The sequence below is a fragment of the Ammospiza nelsoni genome, chromosome 2 (genome assembly GCF_027579445.1).
Source record: "Ammospiza nelsoni isolate bAmmNel1 chromosome 2, bAmmNel1.pri, whole genome shotgun sequence".
Classification (NCBI taxonomy): domain Eukaryota; kingdom Metazoa; phylum Chordata; class Aves; order Passeriformes; family Passerellidae; genus Ammospiza; species Ammospiza nelsoni.
The window spans coordinates 73,152,975-73,177,484 of NC_080634.1; positions in this window are offsets into that span (position 1 = coordinate 73,152,975).

Sequence of the window (24,510 nt, forward strand, 5' to 3'; positions counted from 1 at the left end):
AAGAGGTCCATGCCTGTGGAAGGGGGATTAGACTGAATGATCTCTAAATGTTCTTTCCAACCCAAGCCATTCTATGATTCTATAATGCTCAGATGATTGTTAAAATAAGCCGAAACTTAGGAAGAGACATGGGCGTGAACACGATAATGAAAACCCAGTCAGAAAGAAGTTTCATACATACCGCAGTCTCCTGCAATGAAGGCAGCAGGCAGGTCAATGAGGATAGCAATCTAATTTTTATTTCTATAAACTAGAAAGTGGTCATCAGGAATTCTGTCAATAGAATTTTCAGGCATTTCTTTCCTAATCTATAATGAAATTAATTATTTATTAATAGAACTTAAACAATTAAAAAAAACCCAAAAAATTACTATTTATTTTATGAAGTGCTATTAATCTTTGAAGAACCTGGTCCAGTGAAGAATTTCAGAGAGGGTGTTAGTGTGGTGCTCACTTATGTCCCTCATTTGTGATATTCCTTTGAGAAATGAAAAGGCATGGTAAAGTAAACAAAAAACAACGCAAGAAAAAACCCAGATGAAGATCAGCACTCTTCCTGCACATATGTCTCTATTTAAACAGTGTTACTAAACAATTTTCAAATAGAGAATAGTTATTAAATTACCATTTTAAAACACATATGTTAATGTTTAGGATCACAAGTTGTCATCACTAAACATTGTTTAACACAAGCCTATCTCAAAATAACCTCTAAACACTCAGTATTTTATAACCAGATTTATTACACAAAACTTTCACACTTACAAAATGTAATCAAAATATTACACAGCATAATATACTGAGTAGAAAATGACAAATGTAACGGTTTATCTCTATGAAAATATATCCAAAATTATTCTATGCAAATCAAAGTCCATGCTGTTTTCACATTCATAAGTAAATGAAAAATATTCAGTGTTTCCCATCTTGTTAAACAGTAAAAGTTTTTAAATTGTACAGTCTGAACAGCTTTTCCTGTCCTTTAAATGCAGATGGTAAATCAGACATCCAACTTCACATATGCACACATACACACACCAGATTTTCTTTCAACCATACAACCATAGAAATCAAATATTATCAACTACTATTTATAATTAGGCCATGAATAATATTTTGTTAGGATTGACTGGTTCTGTAAAAATTATATTTATAGACTTTAGGAGGATTTGCTCCATCCCAGTGTCATGTAGGCATGTACATACTGAACATTCATTGATGTATGTTCCTAAGAGAAAGATCTAAACAATGTGCTTACACTTACCTCTCCTTGTGTAACATGCAAGTTTTCTCATGTACCTCATTATGTGAAAAGAAAGAAAAGGAAAGGAAAGGGAAAAGAAAAATCTCACTGGATTTGGCTATGACAAAATTTCTCTCACTATCATTTATGGCATGAATTTCACTAAATAATGTATTATGTATTTGTGCTGATGAGTGAGGTCTTCTAAGGGGTTGCTAAAAAATACTTAAAAGAAAGACCAAAAGATTCAGTTTGTAGGCCTTTGGCCTGCTGTTTCACTACAACAGTTTTCAATGGTTTTTCTCTTACTTCTGTTCTAAACTTTCAGCACACCTTTTGCCTGGTGCCTCTCATATTTTCAAGTGCATCTCAGAGAGGAATTTAGCTCAATTTAGCTCCATCTTCTCTGTAGGTATCCATCAGTTAGCTGAAGACTATGATTAGGGCCCCCTTAGTATTTTCTTAAGGCTGAGTAAATCCATTTATCTGAACCACTCTTTGAATACCAAGTGCTCCAACCTTTAAAGGGTGACAGTAGCCCTTCACTGAATTTATTAAAGTTTGTCAATGTTTTTATTGTAAAGCACCAAACAGCACACAATACTTCAAACAGTCTCAGACACACTGCGTGCATGGGGAAAAAATCCTTTCCTCTTCTTGGATAATTGTTTCTGATACAGCTAAAACCACTGCAATAGCAGACATTTAGTCATTATCATCTCACAAACATTGCTGATTCATCCTCAGCTTTCTGTCTGCCAGGACTTTAAGACAATTTTCTGTAAAGCTGCTTTCTATACTGTTGCTATCTACCCTGTAATGTGTATGGGGTTACTCTGTCCCTGGTACAGGATTTTCCATTTGCTTTTATTGAACCTCATGAGGTTTCTGCCAGGCCATTACACCAGATTTTCCATTCCAGCCTTGTATTCCATTCCTCCCATGCATCTACTGTTCTGCTAACTTAGTATTTTCATAGTAACTTGTTAGTGTTTGAGTTTCTCATATTCTGTCACTAGATACTGGGACCTGGGAGACATGAGAAGAAATATTATCAGTTAAAATAGAATAAAAGAAAACCTGAAACACCTCAGTCATTGCTGTGCCCACTTCTGTCTCTTTCCTTTTGTTTTTTCACCCACCTTTTTCTTTTGTTGCTGCCTATTCACGTGCAGTACTGCACCTGATTTTCTCATATTTAACAAGGGAAATGAAACTAGCCATTACAGCTACAGGTTGCTCTCTAAATGTTGTCCCGCCAATATCTAGTTTTAACTGCTATTAAATGATAACTACTGAGCTTTCCAGATAGATCAGGAATTTCATCTGCCTAAAGCCATCTGAATGAGAAGTCCAAAATATATGTAAGATTGATTAAAAATCCATACCAAACTTGCAAAATAAAATTGTGCAGGATACTAATTTTTGCAACAGGGAACACATGCAAAGTAAAAGGATAGCAGAGATACTTCCATGTACAAATTAGGCTTTTCTCCTCTACTGTAGTGTAGAGGATTATTTGTTAGAAAGAGGACCTTGAAATCCTTTCATGTAGTTGATACTGGTAGTTAGCACTTATGATTATGGTTTTTGGTGATTCTTAGTCATAAAGGTCAAGATGATCAGGTTTTTGAGTCTCAATTTTCTAATATGGCTATACTGCAGGAAAAAAAAAAAACCAAAAACAACCAAACAGAAAAAACCTACATAAAAAGTAAAATAAACAAAGAAGAAAAGGAACAAATCGAAAGAAAAATCTCCCTTAGGTTATTGGCCCAAAGCCTGGATACTTCTTTCATCAATTGTAGAGTTACAGACAATTATTTCAGAAGTAAATGTCTCTCTTACACTTTTCTCATCTTACTCATATTAATCTTGTTTCATATTTTCCCAGTTTTTAGCAAGATCTTTAGAAGGAAATCAATTCAAGCAGGCTGACATTTTGCAGAAGAATTTTTGTTTGTCTTTTAATGGTATTAGTATTTATAGGCTGTCTTGAAAAATTATGCTTTTGTGTCAAAGTAAAATTTAATGTTCCTATTCTGGAAAGAATGCAGCTCAAAACCATTAATCACACAGTTTTCATAAAAATATTCCATTTTCCCAAATAGTGATGTTATTAATTGTATGAATTATTGCTGTTATTAAAATTTAGTTAAATAATAAATGTTTATTTAAAATTAAAATAAAGATTCACTTCAAGTTTATACTCTACATCATTGTAGTTAATAGAAAATTTGCTATTGACTTCACTAAGCTTTGTCTCAAGCCTCATTAAACACAATAGGTAATGCTATGGTGGTTAATAACAACACTTTAAATTAGCAAAGATGAGTAGCCAGTCTTTGTTAAGCATGAACAGCTGCTTTGTACAGAACAAAAATTGAGGTATAATAACAACAAAAATGATAATTAAAATGGAGTGGAGGCCCTGAGGAGAAAATGAAAGCAGAAAATATGACATTACCTTGTTCCCTTCTGAGATGCTTCCACATTGATCATAGACAGTGTGCAGCCAGAAGAAATAGAGTTTCTGGGGTAGTCCAGATTGCAGAAATAGCCCAGTGAAGACTGACCCACAGAATGACCCACATTACAGGGAAATATTCATCCAGGCAGTGAACAGACAGGGTGAAGAGAAACTATTCAGAATTCTGCAATGGAAAACACAGTAATGTGTTTATCCAAATGTCCTTAGAAAAGAAAACCACCAGTGATTATCATGAAAAATGGAAAACAGCTGGATACAATTTTGACAAGAGTATAAAATGTCATCTGTAAAGAGAGAGCATAATTTTGAGAACATTCATTTATGGGCTTCAACACAATGGACTTAGTAAAAGTCAAAGTACAATGTACACATGGTAATGGCTGGGAATTTGGTAAAATCAAAAAAGCTTATGCAGGTGCATATAGCAGACAAAATCTAAAAACTGTTACATTCAAAGTAAAAAGACATATCTCCTTAAATCAATTGCAATGGATTTTACTGATTTTTGCTTTTGTGCCAGTCAGATGGATGTCTTCTTTTGGGGTTTTACTAGATGACAGAATAGAAATTGCCAAAAATTTTTATGTTTAAAGTCATTTGTAGAGAATAGTCAAATGCGTGTAGAATTGCAAAAGAACAAAAGAAGTTTAAGTAGGCATCATAAATTAGTGTTGAACTATGGAAGGTTTCCCAGCAACACATTATATTCAATCAGATGCATTCATGAAAAAATCCAAGAGCACACTCTAATAATCTTATTCAACCTAAGTAACATGCCTAAAATACATGTTACTACCACCAGTGTTAAGGAAGATTCAGGTTTTCATAGCTTTGCAAGTAGGTCAAAACCTGGAAATTTACTTTATAATATAATTTAAATATAGCACACTTTTCAACCTCTAAAATAAAGGGAGAATAGTCCAAACCATTGTTTTTCTGTACTTTTGTTTTATTCAATTCTTTGTTTTTAAAACACTTGGAGACATTGCAACTATTCCTGAAAAAAATCATGAAAAATTGAGTGACACAAATTCTGATAAGAGAGTATATTTCAAGTATTGTTATAAGTTCCTTAGGACATTGAAATACCTCAGGAATTACTTAGTTGAAAATATTAGTAGTCTGACCTAAATGAGAATTTCTACAGATCTACTGTTGAAAAGGGACGTATTTCAAATAATATAAAAAGTGTCATTGCTTTATCTTCAGAGTACTTCATACTTCTGCATTGTAACTGAACCTAAGAAATGTAGGAATTGAAATAGTATCTTCTGAAGTAAAAAGCAAATATTTGGCCTAAATTTCATTTTATTTAATTTTAATATCTATAAAGGTCTACAGAAAAATAACTTTAGTTTTCTCTTACATTCAGTATGCAGAGATAGCCAGGAAGAACAGAAGTAGTTACATGACCGCTACTACAAGTGAAAATAAGATAAGCAATTAGTAACTCTCCCAACTATTACTAAGTTACTGCATTATCTGACAATTTTATGGCAGAGTAAAACACCTCACTTATCAATCAAGCCTGATAAAAACATCATGCAATGGGTGAGCGTCTGGCTCATGGGTGATGCTTAAAAGGTTACAGTGAATGGAGTGACATCAGACTGGTGAGCTGTAACCAGAGGGGTTCCACAGGGCTCCATCCTCAGCCCTCTGCTCTTCAACACCTTCATAAACGACTTGGATGCAGGACTAGAAGGAATACTAAGCAAGGTCACAGATGATACAAAGCTGGGAGGAGTTATTAACTCCCTCAAAGGCAGGGAGGACCTGCAGAGAGACCTTGACAGATTAGAGGACTGGACAATCACCAGCATAAAGATTAACAAGGAAAAGTGCTGGATTCTGCACCTGGGATGGGGCATGAGAAGCTGGAAAGCAGTGCTGTGGAAAGGGACCTGGGGATCCTGGTCAATGGGAAGTTGAATAGGAGTGAGAAGTGCCCTGGCAGTCAGGGGGCCCAACCACATCCAGCAGGGCATCAGGCACAGCATTGCCAGCCAAGAAAGGGAGAAGCTTTTCCCACTCTGCTCTGCACTGGAGCAGCCTCACCTTGAGTCCTGTGTGCAGTTTTGGGCACCGCAGTGCAAGAAGGATGTTAAATTACTAGAGCGTGTCCAAAGGAGGGCAGCAAAGGTAGTGAAGGGTCTTGAGGCGAAGCTGTATAATGAACAGCTGAGGTCACTTGGTCTGTTTAGCCTGGAGAAGAGACTTAAGAGGAGACTTCATCATAAGTTACAACTTCCTCATGAGGGAAAGAGGAGAGGCAGACCCTCTGCAGTGACCTGTGACAGGACTGGAGGAAATGGCCTGGAGTTGTCTCAGTGAAGGTTTAGTTTAAATTTTAAAAAACAAATGTTCTTTAGTCAGTGAGTGGTTGTACATTGGAACGGGCTCCCCAGGTAAGTGTCTGCAGCATCAAACTGACAGAATTCAAGAAGCATTTGGACAATACTCTAGGGTACATGGCATGATTCTTGGGGCTGGTTAGACTTGGTGGAGTTAGACTTGGTGATCCTTGCCCCTTTCAAATCAGCATTCTGTGATTCTGTGAAATAAGCAACTATGTATATGTGTGTACACAGGATTAGAAAATTGCAATTTGCTCTGAAGGGAGTGTTTAGAATACTGACAAATCAGGCATGTCTAAAATTTAAAAAAAATGAAACAATTGTTCAATGAATCTACAGGCGGCAGACTTCATGGAAGTGGTCAGCTCTTACCAATTATTTTTCACCAATGTTACGTGCAAAAACTGACAAGTCTAGCTATAATAGCATAATTTAGCAGTGAGTATATAGAACCACATCATAAGATCAACATTGAGGGCTGCTGACGATGACAGTCCTCAACTGCAGTTTGTGATGATCAGGTTTGAGACACCCTTGTTAAAACAAGTCAGTCTCAAAAGTGTGAGCTTATCTTGTTTCTCCTCCACCTTTGTTCAGACATTTGTTTGTCTCTAGGCTATTTCCTAGAGAGGATATCTAATTTGCTTCCAATGATGCTTTTCTTGGTATTGCTTTTTGAGGTGTGATTCTTCTGTGCTCAATGCGAATTCTACAAATTTCAAATTCTAATCTCAAAGCAAGGCTTATGCTTTCCAAGGTCTTTGCTCTTCTTGCAATTCGTCCTGCTTTCTTGTTTATATATATTCCCATGCTTCATAAGTGAAACTACATGTTTTTATTTGCCCTTTTGTAAGTAAAATTGCTCATGTATTTATGTAAGGTGCTTCTGCATTTTTTCTCACTATAACATTACAGTATAACAAAATATTTAAATACTCTTTTTCTCAACACCATTTTAACAAGTTTGCATTTGATTTCAATTACCTGATGATTAATGGATTTTAAATTTATAAGGCCTGGATTTTGTCTATGTACTGGGTGCTTCCAATTTTCATCTCAATAGAACTAGGCTGTCTTAATGAGTTATAGTCTTATAAGCATGCACTTCTTTCATATAGTTTCCTGATTCTTTATTAATACTTCTGCAATTTAGTAGTTTTATGAGCCTTTGTTGACTATTTATACATGTATATACGTTTCTATGATATAAAATAAATCAAAGATATCATCCTTATGCTGTTAATTAAATCTTGACATATCCAAGGGTGACATTACAGGTCATTGCAGCTTCTCATACATTTTTTCTATACTTTGTATCTTCTAACAGAGTGCGTGTACATGAAGCACAGGTTTATCAAGGTTGCAAATCTCATAGCAGCCAAATTTGTGGTTCTCAAAGCTTGCAATTCAACACTGCTTCTCTAGTCATACTTGTTCCTTTCTGGAAGAAACACCAAATATAACATTCTTTGATTTTATGTTTCCATGTTTCTAATTGCAGTTCTCTTTTGTCTGTCTTCTGTCACAGGGTTGAATCATAGAATTTAATAAAATTTTCTAATCTACACTTTTCTATTCCTCTTATTCCTTTGCCATGTTCCTAGGCATGTCCATACTTGCAATTCATAACTCTCCAGTCCTGGTGTGTATTATTCAATTTCCACTCACTTAAGCACTGTCATCTAGAAAAACCTCTTTTAAGCCTGTTGTGCTTTCTGTTATGACAACTTATCACCATACATCTGCTCCATCTGCCCTTATCAACACTTCTATACTATCCTCTTATCAGGTTTAATGTATAAAGATAAGCCTAAATGTGCATTAAAAAAAGTATGAAGCTGTTTTATTCTTCTATATTTAACAGCAAATACGGAATTTAAAGCATATCAAACAAAGAGCAGAAGAGCAAGACCAACAGGCTTCAAGCATCATACAACTTGTTTAAGCTAGGATCAATAAGAATAGGCATGATGAGGGCCTTTTGAGTCATCTGGAAGAAACCTAATTAAGGCTTGACTTTAATTAAGCAGTCTCTGCGTAACAAGAGTGCACTCAATTATATGCTTATGTATTTTTCTAAGCTGCACAGAGCTAGTGTACATGTGTTTGTCAGAGTAGACAAGGACACTTTAAACCCAAAAGATTTACATCAGAAAATGTCAATTTTCTGTGAATCATACTTTTATATACTAAGAATAAAACAATTCTGATGAAACAGTAATTGGAAAATAACCCCACTGGAACAGATTAAAGCAGCCTAGCAGATACCAGTGAAGGACATAAAATGGACATGAGTGGTAATATTTTGGAGTGTGTTCCTTCTGCCCTAGTCATCATCAGCTACATTCTGTAAATCCAGCCCAGGAGGGTGCTAGTTGCATCCCCCACTGTCCCAAAAAAAAAAAACCAAAAAAAACCAAAACAAAATAAAACAAAAAAAACCCACAAAACAAAAAAATGACACAAAGGACTATTGTGTCTCCAGCCTCTGGCCACAGTCTAGCTGGGTGTTGCCGCCAGTGTCAGTCATGTCAGCCCACAGGGAGGGGGAGAAAATCTGCTCCAACCAACTCTAACCTCTAACCAGTCAAGTCTGCCCTGCCGTCCCTCCCAAGGGAGACCTGACCTGTCCTGGCCCGTCCTGGAGTGGATGAAGATCTGTGGTTCTTTTAAGAATTCTCCAAAAGCAGCATATTTAAAATTCTGATGGTCATGCTTTGTCCTTTGACATTTTCTTAAACTTCCCTTTTCAATTGTCTGGAGATCCTAACACCTTTGCTAAGCACTTCACCTGCAAAAATTAAAAAAAAAAAAAGGAGATGGGAAAATGATGAAAGATGAAAGCTATTTCCCAAAACACGTTTTAAAAAAAAAAAATTGGGCATTTGCAGTAAATTTCAGTATACTTAAATAGAACCAGAACTTCAAATGTGTGATGAAGTTTTACAATTAAAACACCAAACCATTTAACAAATCTTCTGTCTCTGAAATTCATACTCTCTGTAGATCTTCTGACTTCATGAAGCAATTTATTGCTGAAGGAAGTGAACATTTTATTCTCTGGAGTCTTATGAGATGAATTAGAGGTCTCATTACTGAAGCAGAACATCTTGAAGAATCACTAAGACCAAATAACTAGTATTGGTTCAAAGATGAATTTTGCTTCTCCTGGAGATTCTTTTGATAATTATGCAATTTCAATGCCTAGAAGAGCCAATACATTTTCTGTGTATTTGTTCTTGTCATAAAATCCCTCTTCTAAACCGTATCATTGAAGTCCTTATGAATATGCATAAGAAGTTAATGGGAAACCATACTGATTAAGAAATTTTAGTTTTAGACTTGGATAAAGCTCCCTTATTTTCAAGTGGATCTGATCAGTTATTAGCAAATTCATTCACTGAATGCATTTTCCAACTAGGGTCTTTTTTTAAGGATGCAGAAAAAAAACCTTTCAGATTTGTCTCTCAAAATAAATGAAAAGGTCTGCCAGTGTTTATGTTAGAAGACAGCTCTTACAAAACAGGTTTTTAGAAGATAATTTTTCCTTTCCTAAACTCAGTGCATAATTTTACTGCTAAGTTAAAATACTGTGTCTGTACCTTTGTTGGAAACTTCATATCAATTTTGAAAATGTCTTGAAGAAATATTATGTTCAATTACTGTGGTAGTTGGTAGTTTATAAATAGACATTGTGGAATTTTAAAGAAAAACTGATAAGACTTTAATGAAAGCTATTCATCTCTGCCAGAAGTAACACAGAATTTAATCACGGAATCACAGAATGGCTGAGGTTAGAAGGAATTACCGGCAGAGACTCCACAACATCCCTGGGCAACTTGTTCTGATTTTCAGTCACCCTCAGAGTATAAAAGAAGTTTTTCCTGATGCTCAGAGGGAACATCCTTTACTACAGTTTGTTCACACTTCTGGTCCTGTCACTGCACAGAACAGAAATCAATATGACTCCGTCTCCCTCTCTGCTGCTTACCCACTCCCACCCCCCACTTAAGTATTTTAATTGTAAGATGTTTAGGTCTCTTAACAAATTGTAAATAATATTTAATCTTTTTGGAACAACTGAGAGATTTCTCTTTTTAATTGCTTTTATTAACCATGACTTTCAGTAGTTACAAAGACACAGTCACACAAACATGCAGCCATATATATACATATTATCCTTCCTCTGCCGCCTTCTTTCTCTTTTTTCTCTATTAGTTACACAAGATTGCATATAACAGTTTGATTTTTCCAATTTTTCCAGAGATTCAGAGGTAACTAGCCTGTTAAGTGGAACATTTCAGGAAGTTTTCAGGGGACCCTGCAGCTACTGTTAGTTGTTTTTTGATTGACAAGTTAATGATTGTGAACTGATAGATTTGCTCCTGATAAAATATGGGCCCAACCCACTTCACTCCTTGGTGGATTGAATCAAATGAGTAGCAGATGTCACTCAAGATCAAACATTCAGTGGTCCTGACACACCATTATATTCACCATGAGATTCAGGGAGGGCATTGGCCTGAGACTGCAGGTCAGAATTGTGTCACTCACAGGAGTCACACCCTGTTCAAGATGCTGAGTCATCAGGTGCTGGAAAAAATAGGTATTTTTTTCTGTAATATTGTGAGGATAAACAGGAGATCAGCAAAGGTAAGAGCCACAGTCACAGGATACAATGAGGGTGGCTGCCATCAGACCCATTCACACCCATTCCTCAGTAGCTCTGTGGGCACAAATTCAGTAGGGCCCTCTCTAGATTCAGGGAGCTATGGCCTGTCCAAACCCCTGGGCCAGGACCCCACTCACTCTGGTGTCCGACACCACAGGCAACCACCCCTCACACACAGGTCACAGCAGCACCTGGCACTGGCACTTGCAGTACACATACACTGGGTTCAACAGGGAGAACACACTGAGTTAGATGCTTTAAAAATAAGATATAAAGTACGACAGTGATGAAGAACAGGGCTCTTTCAGAGAAGTGCACTGATTTGTTTGCATGCAGCCAGTTCCTTTATACCTTTTTCTGTCTGTTTGCCTACTTTCTTTGTTCCTTTCTGCTTCCCCTTCCTCTGCATTTCTCTTCAGGCGTTTGTACAACTCTATCAATCCTAAACTTCTTTCATCCTGGGGTGGCCCTGACTAACAATCTTATCAATTAAAACAGTGCAAAAACTGTGGTCATCAATAAAACTGTTTTTGAAAACAACTATATTTCAACCTCCTCCATGAGCTGTCATTTTCTACTTAAGATTTTCACAAATGCAGGTGAGACCTTATACAAAAACCTAGACAGATCTTTACAAAGGATAAAAACAAGTTCAGTGAAAAAGATATGCCTATGTAAAGCACGGACTTCATGACAATCATGTATTGAAGAAATAGTACATATGCAGAAAGCTTAGTCTGAATCAGAAAATGCAGAGCAAGGTAACTCTATGTTTGTTTTCTCCATGAGAAATAAAATTGACAGTCTTTTTCCAGAGTAAGCAAATAACGGAAAATAAATGCTTTCCTGAAGTTCACTTGAAGCCTTAAGGGATACTATGTTAAAACAACCTACCTTCCATTCTTTGCACCTCTGACTAGTATTCCACAGAGATTCTTCGCTAAGCTGTGAGTACAAAATAATATGTGAAGAGATCCAAACTTGTCTACAGAATCCACTTATTATTAGCATCTATTCTTGCCATAGAACATGCCACTGGAGACTGCTATTGTCCTTAGAGTGAAAGGATTTCAAGGAAGTTATTTTGGAGCATCTGAAAAAAGGAAAATCTGCTGCCTGTAATCTCAATTATCCATTTGCTTTTTCTTTAAAGAAAGGTTCAAGCTCCCCAGTATCTTTCAGCAATGTCACTTGCCAACTTTGTTTGCAGTGGGAGTAATTTTAATTTTTGTTATTTTTGCAGTAACTTTGCAGAAAAATATAGTTTGGAAATGGCTATCAATTATTTCAAATCAGAACAAACAGTCTTAACTCTACATTATGGGAAATTGATGTAAGTATAGTTGCCAGTTACTAATAAATTAAAAAAAGTGCCCCTAAGAAAACATCTTGACAAATATATAGGGAAGATTAACTATATTTAGAGTAGTAGAATAAAACCCGACTGACATAATATAAAATCACTTTGTATGGTTGACAATCACCTTTTAATTTTTATTTTTTCAAAACAATTAGCGCAACGGTGTATTACATTAACTTGTGAAAAGCCTTGTGTTTCAGGGAGTAGAGTGGGCTGGAAGTGGTAATGGATATATTTTGCTAAATACTTATCTACATCTGTCTTTGCTAATCTAGAAGCTGGTTTAGCTAATGATTTTAAATTACCATAAGGAAAGCTCCAACAAGATTAAATTACTCTCATTCATAAAACATGTTTGAAAAAGACAGCTTAAAAAATTGCTAAAAATGTCACTGAAAAAATACTAAATTTTTAAAGCATAAACCAGAATCATGAGGATCAAACATGTCACTTATCAATTGAGCTTGATACCCAAAGTTTATAATTTTGACATTTAAAAGCTATCATTCAAATGCATTTAAAGTATTAAAAATCATGTACCTCTGAACGAATTTAATATTGTATTCAAATAAAGCAAAATTAAAAAACCCAAGTATGAACAAATTTAATAACTATTTATCATGCCAGATATTTAGCAGACATTTCTACTGCAAATGAACTGTATTTGGAATATCGTTTTTTATTACTGAATGTAATTCTAAAAATGTTTTCAGATATGTGACTGTAATCCTATGTTCTCACTTTAAAGCAATCTGTAACGCCCACTAAACTACCTTTTTTTTTTTTTTGTTGCAGACTTTGTCTGCTCATCAGTGGAATAAAGTGGGAGGTATTTGGATTGATTTAGAAAAAGTCTGGCCATTAAGTTGGCAGCATCCAGCACCTTTTTCTTCTCTGTTCATAAGGGACCCACTTCAGCCAGTGAAATGGGGGCTGAGTACCTCTTCTTCCAGCCATTCCTGCTGTTATTGTAGCGACTCATGAACTCACCTGGGAAGTGCAGTTTGTATTCCTTTCAGTTACAAGCAGATGAGAACCCATGTCTCCTACTCTGTGTGCTTTAAACCTGTTGTTAAATGAAGTTGGTAGAAAAGCCATTACAGTAATTTTTCAATGTAGGTGTATGCTCAGTTGTGATCAGCTTGGGACTAATGTTAATTTGTACTTTGTCAGGGGTTAAGCATGCTAAAATCATTCTTATTGAAACACATCTTTCTGTGACTTTGGTATTTTCTTCCTGACTCCAATTATCATTGACATTTTGTTGTAACTTTACTCCTAAATACTTGAACTTGGTAATTTAGACTGAACATCTAAGTTTGTATGACAAGAAAATTTTCAGGCTGTCTGGAAAAGGATTTATTTACTGCTGGCCTCCACAACTGGGTGCTGCTGGACTGCTGTTTCTGCTGCATCTGATAGGGGAATATAGATTCTGACAAAAATCATTTTTGCATGTATTAAAGGTAAGAAAATTCTGATGGTTAAATATTTCTATATTTCTGCACTGGCAGATCAAGAGCTTCCAATCTTAACAAATGCAGTTAAGCACAAATATCAATAATGTCAACAACCAAAGTAGTTATAAAAACATCATGATGTAATAGGTATTATTTTATCTCTGTTTTTTTTTTTTTTTTTTTTTTTTACTAACAAATAGCAGTATCCATTATCAGTTTAAATTGCTGTGTAATACTGTGTGGTTTTATTCACTAAGGAGTTTACTTGATGTTCTCAGAGGAAAGAGTCTCTTACATCTGTTTGTTTGTTAAACTGTTTTAGGAAGACCCAGCTGGTTGAGCTGTCTTAGAATCAAGAATACATTTATTTTAAATATGTATCATTCACTGTTCTGGGAGTATCAATATTTAATTTATCTGAAAATACTATGTGAGTATCTAGATCTACAAGTCTGGAAGATGGGATAAACTACATGTGGTGGTTAAAAAATATATTTTTAAATAATTTTTGAGTATAAAATTAAAATTTTAATTCTGGTCTAATGCAATACAGAAAAAAATGTGACTACTTTTTTTCACTTCATTGTCATGATTTTTCCAGAGTTTTATAGACTGATCATTATCCTCTTACTTGAAAAGTGAATTAGCTTATAAACATTAGAATATCAGAAATTTTATATTTAATTGAAGACACTACGTACATTAATATATATCTGTGTGTGTTTTATAGATATTAGTAAGCCTCATAACCCACTTTTTTAATAGCTATACTCAAGAATTTTTTTTTCAATTGACAGATTAACAAACAATGAACTGCACTTGTATTCAAAAATAATATTGAGTAAGGAGAAAAATAATGGACTGAAATATATTGTATTGCCTTCTGCTCTGGAAACTATATATGGAACAACACACATAAAAACAATCTCCTGTTTGCAGGTCTGGTTTTCAATTAAAATGTCAGGATAGACATCTTACCTCATTGCAGGTAAGAAAAATAACCATATTTTCATTAACTTATTCATTATACACAGGATGGTGAAATGCAAGATCTCTTTTGTTAGAAGAAAAAAGTGAATCTGTGTAGGTGGACATATGTATGTGAACAATGAGAACGCAGTCAACTCTCTCATTTAAATAAATTTCTATGGGAAAAAAGTGTTTCTATTATCTGTCTTCAGACATGAAGAATTATATGCCTTAAAAAGAAGAAACAGTTTGTTTTCTTTGACGTAGTGGAGGTGTGGGGGTTTTGTTGTGGGGTTCTGGGTTTTTTTTCCCTGATAACTTTAATAGATCAATGCTGCAGACTTAGTTCATTCAACTAAACATCAATGTCCAGAGATATTCACAATGCTCTGACATATTCTGCCAGGCATCTAGCTGCCTTTCCAAAATGCTACGGGTCCCTTGTATCTACAACCTTCTTCACAATGCCTTAAACAGTTAGAGGACTGAAAAAGGTACTCATGTTCAGGTTGCTGAACAAGGAAATTATTTGCTTACAATGGGGTGACTAGCTGCTCAGTGTTGACAGAGGTGAAGACATGGACTGTGTGTGTACATTGTGACTTTTACAGGAGCTCAGGCGCCTGGATCACTCATGAACGCCTACTTAGGACTGTTTGAATCAAATCTAAATCAAACCCTTAATACTGGACACAGCTGACTATGACAAAATGAGGCAATTTGATATGTCATCTTCCCTAATTCCACAGAGAGGATTTCTGTGTAAGACTCACTGTACCCTACAGAAAAAAATCAAAGGTGGAACTGTCCAAGGGTGAACTTTTGTCATGCTCTTTACCTTAAATGTTCTGGTTTTGGCAATGTAAGTAAGTTTTCTTCAATTAACAGAGTTCCCTTTTAAACATGCAATTTTCAGGCAAATACAGTGCTAAAATACTAGAGAAGCTAATTCAAACTATAAGGAAAATGTCCTCCTTTTTTCTTCCAATTTGAGTGTTTCCCATGTCTTTGGAACTTACAAAGTAATTTTGGTGTCCAAAAAACCAAAAAAAATGTGCTAATCTATTATCAGGTTTTAAGAAGCAAATTTAGACTCTGTTTGACATGTGTTTTGAAACAAAGATATAATGTTAGGTTATTTAAGATAGTCAGAGAAAAATAACATGCACTGAATTACTTCTTTGACCTCTATTGGATACCTCTTGAAATCAATCAATCTCTTTGATGATGAAAAGAACTATAGCATGACTAGATCAGGCTTTATTTGGCTCAGTACAATATGTAAATAAACATTGATCTAATTTTTGTACATGGAGTAAGCCCTGGATCATATTGATAAAATATTTTATTTTTTGTTTTTCCATGCTAAATTTTTTTTTAATACGTGTAGCTAAAATATATGACATGCAGGTAGTAAGAAATTCAAATATCTGGTTATCTTCTGGAAGGAAAATCTAATCTGAACACACAGCCTAAATGTTCCTTGAAAAATGCCTGGATTTATAAGATGGAAAAAGTTTTATGGGAGAAGCTACTTTATTATTTTTATCATCAGAGACAAATTGTTTAATATCTCAAGCCTGAAGTTAATAAGTGCAAGAGTAATAATAAAAATTGTGAATAAGTATTACTGTGCAGGAAAACAAAGGTGGGGGCACAAAATAAGACAAAAGAATTACTAGCAAAGTATCCGATTGTAGAGGAAAGCTATGAGGCATACTGAAATAACACAATGGCTCTTCAATGCATTCTGTAATGACTTTAAAATGTTTTAAAAACTAATCATACCACACTGAAAATAAAGACATGACTGAATATTACTATAAAGGAATAGGTTAAGCATGTAAGGATTTTATCAGAAAGATATAACCATGAAATCAGCTCCAGCTATGCAGAGACATTAAAAAAAAAGAAATAAAAAGTTTTACAAGTGCTTTTCAGAATAAATAAAAGACAGTGAAAAGAAGATTTCAGTATATAGAAATAAGGTGTGAAAGAGAAGGACAGATTGTGTACTGTGCAAGAGAGCACTTTGAGCAAATGGGGCTTATCTGGGTGATTTCTGGACTGTGTCAAAGAGATATCTTTGACAGATATCAACAGTGGCAATGAGGATTGGTGCCTTTTTGGAGTCACTGCTTGCAACTAGCCGAGAACTCTCTGGAGATGGGTCTATAAAGCAGAAACTTTGTCTGCAGTAACCCTACAGTTTTAGAGGTAAGAGCTTGAGGGACATGAGAAAGACAAGTAAAGTAATAAAGATCACTGACTTCAGAAGAGTAGACTTCAGCTTCAGGTTCTTCAGGGAAGCATTAGGAATAGTCTAAACAGAGCTTGTCTTCAGGCACAAAAAGGACCTCAAAAGTTTGAGATTTTCAGGGCATCATTCTGAAAGCATAGGTGTGATCTCTTCCCATGGCATGCCGAGAAACCAGATGGATTGGGTTTGTGTGGCAAGGGTTTGGTAGTGGGGGGACTACAGGTGTGCCTTCTGTGAGAAGCTGAGAGAAGCTTCCCCCCTTGTCCAATGTGGATGCTGCACTGCTGAGGAAGGCTCTGACCCTGTGGGCAGCCCTCTCTAGAGCTGGCTGCTGACAGGACCTGTGGCACTGTGGAGGGGACACATGCCAGAGGAGTCTGCTTCTGAAGGACTGCATCCCATGGAAAGTTCCCATGCTGAAGAAGTATGTGAAGAATTTCAACCTGTGGGAAGTAATCACCGTGAAGGAAGTCATGGAGGACAATCTTAGTGGGAGGGATCCCACACCAAAACAGGGGACAGAATGTGAGGAGGAAGGAATTGCAGAAATGTGATGAAATTATAAAATTCATCTTCCCACCATGCTGCTTGGGGAGAGATCTAGGTATAGAAATCAGGAATGAAATTGAGCCTGGGAAGGAGGGTTGAGCTAGGTGAAAGTATTTTAAGATTTTTTTTTTAATCTTTCTTATTATCCTACTCTGATTTGATTGGTAATAAACCAAATTAATTTCCCTAAGGTGAGTCTGGTTTGAATAATTTGTGAATGATCTCTCCCTGCCCTTCTTTTAATCCACAGGCCTTCATTACACTTTACCTCACATGTCCAGCTGAGGAGATGGAATGATGGAGCAGCTTGGTGGGCGCCTGGCATCCAGCCAAGCTCAAATTTCCACGCCGGCCTTTTTAAGCATCAAACTATTTGCAGATTATATCTGGAAAGAATAAATATGTGAGACAAGGAAAGATAGAAAGTTATCCAAAGAGGGATACAAAAATATTTCCTTAGCATGCAGAGATGCAGTTAGGAAACCAAAAGCACAGCTGGAGTTCAAATTCAAGCAAGAGATACTTCTGTCCTTATGTTAGTAGCAGGTAGGGGCACAAAGGAAGCAGAAGATTGATGCTGAATGGGGCTGGTAAATTAGTCACAAACAACACTGAGAAGTCTGGGATACTCGGTTCTGTCTTTAGGTCTTTAAAGGTAAGATCCTGAGTTTTTATGACAAGAAAAAGGACAGATCCAAAGAGCGAAGCACCAACAGCAGAGGAGGGTCAAGCTCAGGAACACCTGTACACATTGGATATGTACACATCAACAGACAGGATGCATCTGAGGACCTCTGGAATCAATCATTATGAAGATGTTCTCTTTTATTTTTTAAAGATATTAGGGGAAGGCCCCAAGTGATTGAAGTGGCAAAAATATTTTCATCTATCCACAAAAATATTTTCATCCATCTACAAAAATAATGCATTCATCTACAGGAAAAAGAAAAGCTCAGAAAACTAGAGACCAGAGACCCTCATATCAGTACCATGTCAGGAATAATTGTGGAGCTAGTCCACATGGAAGATATTTCCACAGATGTGAAAGACAAGAAGGAGATCTTGAAAGGGCTAGTTACCAAGTTAAGTTGTACTTATCCAGCCTGTAGCTTTTTCTCACATAATACTTTTCTCAGTGAAGGGAGGAGAGCAGTGGGCCATCTACCATCTGCCTCAAATTTTACAGGGTGATTGACATGATCTCTCCTAACATTCTGGTTGAGGCTGGTAAAATATGAACTGGAAAAATGGACTACATGATGAATGAAAACTGAGTAAACTGTCCTGGCAGTCATAAATAACTTAGATTCTTACTGTCAGATAATTTGGATAGAGGTACCTCAAGGTGTATATTTTGTTCAAAGAAATTCACTCTCTTTTAAAACTATCTGAATGGTGGAATCAAATGCACCTCATCACAGATATTTCCAACCTTTAAGGAATGGTAGATACACTGAAAAGTTGGAACATAGACATAGATCAACAAGCTGCAAGATTTACCAAGAAGACTTGGGTTAAACTTCAGAAAGACAAATGGGAAATTCTGAGTTGGACTAATCCCAGCCAGCAGTACAGACTGGGGTGTGATTAGCTAGGAGTGCAATTGATCTGAGTATGACCTCTTCCAGCAAAGAAAGCTGTCGGGAGTTTAGTTCAAGCATGGCTTAAAGAAAAAGGCCATGAAGCCATGCAACTGAGAGAAAAGTAACAGGTAGCTGTGGAGCAGCTTCAGAGCAGTTTCCAGCCTGACTTCTATAAACACTTAGTCTCTCTCAGGCATCCTTGTATAAACAATAAAGTTCTCAGGCAGTCTTCCCATAACAAAGGTAACATCCTCTCTGGGAAAAGATGACACCATGGGAACAGTTATGGAAGTTTTGAGAACCGTTCGTATCACAGTGAGAACACTGGTTTTGTTTGATGTAAACAATCAATGGTATTGTAAAACAAAAGGAGTGGTTAGAGTTTTCTCTGTTAGCCTATCATAAAGCTGGATTTTGGAATATGCATGAAGTTCGTTAACACTATTACTTAAACTGACTGATCGATCAATAAATCGAGTTCGATGCACAATGGTCGTTCTCCCCTCACTTCAACAGAAAGCAAACCATATCCTGGAATGCATGAGCAACCATGTGGTCAACAGAACAAGGGATGTGATTATTCCATTCTGTTGAGCACATTGCTATGCTGTATGAAGGTTTAACACTGGGCAGAAATTAGGCACGACACAGCCACTCACTCACTTCTTCATCCATTGGAACTGGGGAGACAGTTAAAAGGATAAAAGTGAAAAAACTCATGGATTGAGATAAAGACAGTTAGTTTAACAGGTAAAGCAAAAGCTGTGCATGCAAGCAAAGCAAAAGAAGGAATGCATTCACCCCTGCTCATGGGCAGGCAGGTGTTCAGCAATATCCAGGAAAGCAGGGCTTCATCATGGGTAATGATGGCTGGGGAAGACAAAATGCCTTAACTTCAAGTGTCCCCCTTCTTCCTTTTTTCTCCCAGATTTATATGCTAAGTATGATGTCATATAGTGTGAAATGTCCCTTGAGTCAGCTGGGCTAGCTGTCCTGGTTGTGTCCCCTCCCTCCCACCTTCCTATGTACCATCATCCTGCTCTCTGGTGGAGTGGTGTGAGAAGCAGAAAAGACCTTGACTCTGTGTAAGCACTGCTCAGCAATAACCAAACCATACTTGTACCATGAACACTGTTCCCAGCACAAATCCAAAATATAACCCCATACCAGCTACTATAAAGAAAATTAACTTATCCCAGCCAAAATACAGCATAATACTGTTCTAAGAGTCAGCTCTTGTCATACCCAAGAGTGATGCAAAAGACAGCAGTAGCTTCTGTGTGACAGCTCAATCAAGCTTTCAACATTCTCCATATAAAAAAAAAGAAGAGCATACACCCAGTAACTGGGCCATTATTACTGCACCTGAGTGGGTCGCAGCTGGTGAGAGAGAGACAGTGAATCTTGTTTCTTGAATCAGAAGGCTTGATTTATTAATATATTATATATAATACATTATTACTATACTAATAGAATATAGAGAGAGGTTTGCAGAGCAGCTAGGCTAGGCTAAGAATAGATAGAAAGAATCTATAACAAAGTTGTGTTCAAGGACTCAGTCCCCTGGCTTGCACTGGTGATTGGCCCTTAATTATAAACATAGAACATGAACCAATCACCAATCAAAATAGGTGCCCCTGTTGCATTCCCCAGCAGCTGATAATAATTGCCTCTGGCCTCCAGAAGACGCAGAAATCCGAAAGAAAGGATTTCTGTGGAGAAATGTCTGCGACAGGCCATGAGATGTTCTTCAGATTGAAGAGACAGTTACTGCTTTCCTCCCTCTATATCCAGCTCTCCAGCATACTAGATAATGCACATTTATATAGACACAATATAAAGCCTATATTTGAACACTGTTAATTTTAATATTTATTAGAGCAAATGAATTAGGATTGCAGACTAGTTACTGGAATTGGATGGAAGAACACTGCAAAAGTTGAGGGAGCCTGATTCTGTTTGTTCTAGAGTATTTAGGAATTAACAGAAACAGTCCCTGTATCTTTAATGCTCATCAAGGACAAAGGAAAAACAAAAGAGTGAATAACAACAGGGTTGAGTCTTTTTGAGAAACATTAGGAATTAAAAATTACCAATATAATAAAGTCCAAAAAAAGTAAGTAAATGTCTGTTAAGTAAATGTCATTTATTTCTGTGATAGGATACCTACTAGATAAAGAGAAAAATTGCAAAGTACATACTTGGAGGCTTCTGTTGTTGGCATGATGATTTCTGTATCATATTTGGACTGCTACTTTTTCATTAAATGAATAACACCTATTCAGTTAGTATATAGAGAGCTATAGTTAAGCTATCATTCCTAGGCCATCTTGACATATTCTTCCTTTACTGTGAGTTTAGTAAAATTAGTTCACAGCATCAGGCTTTTGGTCTTGCACAATTCTAGTTTGTTGAAAACAAAATCATCAGTCAAAAAATCTCCCATTAAATGAAACAGGGCATCCACTTTACATGTTTAAAAGACTGAACTAGCCTAATTTTTTGGCTTTGAATGTGAGATAGGTGTTAATTACATAATTAAGAGGTTAAAGACTTCTTCCCCCTAAGAAAAACCAAACAAACAGACAAAAAAACAAACAAACAAACAAAAATCAACCAAACAAAAACCCCCACAGCAAATAAAAGGAAAAAAACACAAAAAACAAAGAAGCCCCCTCCTAAGAGCTAGTAATACCATATGAAAACAAAAGAGCATGATGTATGTTAAGTATAACTAGCCAAAGCTATGTAGTTTGAAAGTCTGTTTGATTTGTTGAAAATTGTTAGGAACAAAAAAAGAAAAATAGTCAGGGGTATCCAAGCTTTAAAGAAGGACAACTTGTGTGACAATCACTGGATGAAGAGAGCCTTACCAAGTCTTTCTCTTCAGAAATGCTTGACAGGTAACAATTCTACAAATAACTCTGTGATCTTCAAGAATACTCACCAAAGTCCCCAGCTGCTACCAAACATGCAATCACTCAAATCACATATTTATCACCTCTTCAAGAAGCCCCTAGTACTTTTACAATGCAAAGTTGTTTGCAAACTTCTCTATTTTGTGTCCCCTACTACTACCTTGGGATGTTAAAAATAATTAAAGCTAGAAGGAGTTTACACAATATATTTTTTATCCTGCCATTTGGATTACATCGATTAGCATTGCAGCTCATCATTCTTTTTGGCATTCTTTATATTTCTAGATAAGGAATAAATAGGAAATCAGATAGATGAGAAATTACAAGATAAGAATCTTACTCATGACTTCTTCATAATTGACAGAAACTGGCTTATTCTATCAGTTTGCTCTGGAGTTTTCCATCTAACCTGTCAATCTGGCACTCTAGAAATGTGGGGCTACTTCACATATTCTATGGCATATTAAAGTGCACTAGAAGTATGCATAAAGGCTACTGAACTGAGTCTTTAATTGTCACATCCTAAAGCAGACACTGCATCTGATCAGCTGAAAAGATCTCCAGGCCCCATTAATTGTCCTGTAGATATATTTGCAACAACCATCTGAATTTCCTTTGTGATGAGATATTGGCATTTTAAAGCAATTTAATTGAATCTGAAGGCACTTGTCTTAATTGAGTCAAGTGACTTTTACTCCAGAAATTATTGTTGCAAGCATTTAGGACAGGCTACAGTTGCTTAAACACGGGCATCTATTCTGACTTCATGTGCTCTAAGGCACTTTATAGCTGCAATACTGGACCAAGGGGACACTCACATGTTTCTTGAGCAGCAGTTAGAGACCATGCAGAACAAGGGAGATTATGCTCAAATTGCACAACTTGGCTGTTTTTTGGCAACCAGTATCCATTCATAAAGATAAATTAATTTCAGCCAAAATGTTTTTATATAACAGCCCAAATGTAATGAATCCATATTTAATGTTCCCCAAGCTTGTATACTAAATATCAAGCCAATTTTTGCTAATTTTTGATATGTTTGAAGATTGAGCAATGAGACTTTGACGCTCGTGAATTTGAAAAGTGGTGGCTAATGAACACTGAGGGCTATGACTGATGTAAGTTCTTCAGCACCTTTATGGAGGTGGCTATGAAGGTGATGATATAAGCTCCTTTGACTTTAACCTGAAAGAGAGGATATGCAATTACTTTCTTGCCATCTAGCTTTTGCTGCAAAGGTCCAGCATCAGAGATGACATCTTCCCAAAGCACCTTTCAGCTGTAACAGGCTGTTTAAGCTGCTGCAGGTTGGGGCTCAGGAAAGTGACCTTAAATTCTGAGGCCACAAGGAGAGACACCAAACATCCTCTGATACAGAAAAGAAAGTTGTTTCAGGGATGTAGCAGGCTGTGAATACCAAATTAATTCATTCTTAAATAAAGTGTGTGTTACAGTGACATGGAGACAGTAGGGTAAAAGGAAAATATTTCACAGGTGATGAATCCTCTGTGCATAGAATGAGAGAAGGTGAATTAAATCCTAACTCAGTAATTCAAAATGTACACTCTTCATTTTCCCAGTAAATCTGTCTTCTTTTCTACCAAGTTTAGGAAGTATGTGCAACCTGGAGGAACTTGTGCTGTTGAAAGGAGACCCTGGACTTCATGGTTGCTTTTCCTTCAAAAATATGCTGGTCGATATCTGTGATCAGTTTTGAGATAACACAATGAAATCACGATAAATTATATACTTTTTTTTCTTACTAAGGAAGCTGTAGTGAGAGTCTATAGTAGGAGTCCTAGTGAATATCTGTATTGTATTTGAATATATCTGCATGTAATAGAAAAAGGGGGAAATGTAGTGAGAGTCCTATGTATATGGATAAGTGGGTCCTAGCTATTCTTTACGAGCCACAGCTGCTGCCCAACCAAGGACTTCGCAGCGGTGACTCATTTAGAATAGCTGGGACCCACTTATCTAATACATATGGCTCTCACTACAGGAAGCAAGAGTTCTGAGACATTACTGTTGTTGAACTTTATTAATGAAAACTTTTTTTAATTATCCCCATCTTTTTAGTGTTCTGTTTTTTTAAAGTTCTTATGCTAAAAGAAATAAGAAGTATTGACAGTCATGTTAATAATGTATTTCTAGTGAGGTTTTTTGTAAAGTATTTATTGAGCTATACTTCCCCCAATGTGATCAGGAATTTCCATTATTATTATCTCTTGTAAACCTGAAACAATATTACACATGTATATATATATCAATGTAGCTTTTTTAATATATATACTTTAAGAATTCTTACACTTTATAATGCAAATATGAATGTATTCTGCTTACTCTAAAGTATTCAGAAGCAAAAAATGCTGATATTTGTTATATTTTCTAATCCTTCTATTGCAGCTATTATTTTGTAACAGTATTTTAATCATAAATAATAAAAAAACCTCTACTTTCAAAAGTATCAGTTTAGATTTTGAAAGAAATTCCATAGCAGATTTTATTTGATTTTTTTTTTTTTTAGCTTTTTTGATACTCACAGAAAAATACTGGTCTTTTTGCTGCCAGTAGGAATTCATATAGTGGCTGTTACCCATTATAAAGTCTGCTTTGGATGGGGAAGCTGTATAACTCCTTTTTCAGCA